The sequence below is a fragment of the Phodopus roborovskii genome, unplaced genomic scaffold (genome assembly GCF_943737965.1).
Source record: "Phodopus roborovskii unplaced genomic scaffold, PHOROB, whole genome shotgun sequence".
NCBI lineage: Eukaryota > Metazoa > Chordata > Mammalia > Rodentia > Cricetidae > Phodopus > Phodopus roborovskii.
Window position 1 is genome coordinate 1,688,073 of NW_026125577.1, and position 1,969 is coordinate 1,690,041.

General features: G+C 42.2%; 1 pseudogene; it reads left to right on the forward strand.

The window, feature by feature from the left end:
* The first annotated feature begins 253 nt into the window (after window positions 1-253).
* LOC127217048 (heterogeneous nuclear ribonucleoprotein H-like) lies at window positions 254-1,684 on the forward strand (annotated as a pseudogene).
* The last annotated feature ends 285 nt before the right edge of the window (window positions 1,685-1,969 follow it).

The following is a 1,969-nucleotide window of genomic DNA, read 5'->3' on the forward strand; positions in this document are numbered from 1 at the left end:
CCAAGGCTTGATCTTTCAGGCTGTCATTTATTAACTTAGATACCTATTACAGAGAACATTACAGTTGCAACTCAGGGATCTGGACAAAGTAAAATAATTTGACTATCCAGCACCCAGGAGGCAGCAGCAAGAGGATCTCTGTGAGTTCCAGACCAGCCTGGCTACTGAGCAAGTTCTAGGACAGCCAGAGATAGATAGTAACACTGAGGCTTTGTGTGGAGTCTCTTTCGATGTCAGGACCCATGAAGAGATGATGATGCTGGGTGCAGACGGTGGAATGGGCTTTGTGGTGAAGGTCCGGGGCTTGCCCTGCTCCTGCTCTGCGGATGAAGGACAGTGTTTTTTTTTTTGTTTGTTTGTTTGTTTTTTGTTTGTTTGTTTGTTTATTTTGTTTTGTTTTTTCTGACTGCAAATTCAAAATGGGGCCCAAGGTATTCATTACATCTACACCAGAGAAGTCAGACCTAGTGGTGAAGCTTTTATTGAACTTGAATCAGAAGATGAAACTATGAATCAGACAGAGAAACTATGGGACACAAATATGTTGAAGTATTCTAGTCAAACAACGTTGAAATGGATTGGGTGTTGAAGCATACTGGTCCCTATAGCCCTGAAATGGCCAGTGATGGCTTTGCTCAGCTTAGAGGACTCCCTTTTGGATGTAGCAAGGAAGAAATTGTTCAGTTTTTCACAGAGTTGGAAATCGTGCCAAATGGGATAACATTGCTGGTGGACTTTTCAAGGGAGGAGTATGGGGGAGGCCTTCGTGCAGTTTGCTTCACAGGAAATAGCTGAAAAGGCTCTAAAAAAGCACAAGGAAAGAATAGGGCACAGGAATATTGAGATATTTAAGTGCAGTCGAGCTAAAGTTAGAACTCATTATGATTCACCACAAAAACTTATGGCCATGCAGCAGCCAGGTCCCTATGACAGACCTGGGGCTGGCAGAGGGTATAACAGCATTGGCAGAGGAGCTGGTTAGAGAATGAGACATGGTGCTTATGGTGGAGGCTATGGAGGCTATGATGATTACGATGACTATAATGATTATAATGGCTATAGATTTGGCTCGGATAGAGTTGGAAGAGACCTCAATTATTGTTTTTCAGGAATGTCTGACCACAGATATGAGGATGGTGGATTTACTTTCCAGAGTACAAGGGGACACTGTGTGCACATGTGGGGATTACCATACACAGCTACTGAGAAAGACATTTACAATTTTTTTTCACCACTCAACCCTGTGCGAGTACACACTGAGATTGGACCTGATGGCAGATGTCGCGTTTGCAACCCGTGAAGACACTATTATAACTATGTCAAAAGACAAAGCAAATATGCAACACAGATATTTAGAACTCTTTTTGAATTCTACAGCAGGAACAAGTGGGGGTGCTTATGGTAACCAAATGATGGGAGGCATGGGCTTGTCAAACCAGCCCAGTTACGGTGGCCCAGACAGCCAGCAACTGAGTGGTGGTTATGGAGGTAGCTACAGTAGCCAGAGTAGCCTGAGTGGATATGACCAAGTTTTACAGGAAAATTCCAGTGATTTTTCAATCATACATTGCATAGGTAGCCAAGGAGCAGTGAACAGCAGCTACTACAATAGCGGAAGCCATGCATTATGGGTGTGAACGTAATGGGAGGGATTTCTAGCATGTCCAGTATGAGTGGTGGATGAGGAAAGTAATTGATTTTGATTGATCACTGACTCTTGGTCATCTTTGTTTGTTTGTTTTAAGAAAAAAAGGAAATCCTTCAGTTTAACAGTTTTGCAGCGTTGTGATTTATGTCTACTCTCTTAAGTAAACATTGACATCACTCAAAGGACTAAGGTTCAGTGTTGAATATAGTCACCTAGGATGATGATACAGTGAGTTGAATGAACTATAAACTGTTAAACAATTCCCAGCTTTTCTCCAGTTACTGTAGGATGTATGTAAGCAGTAAGGGTATTTAGATTAAA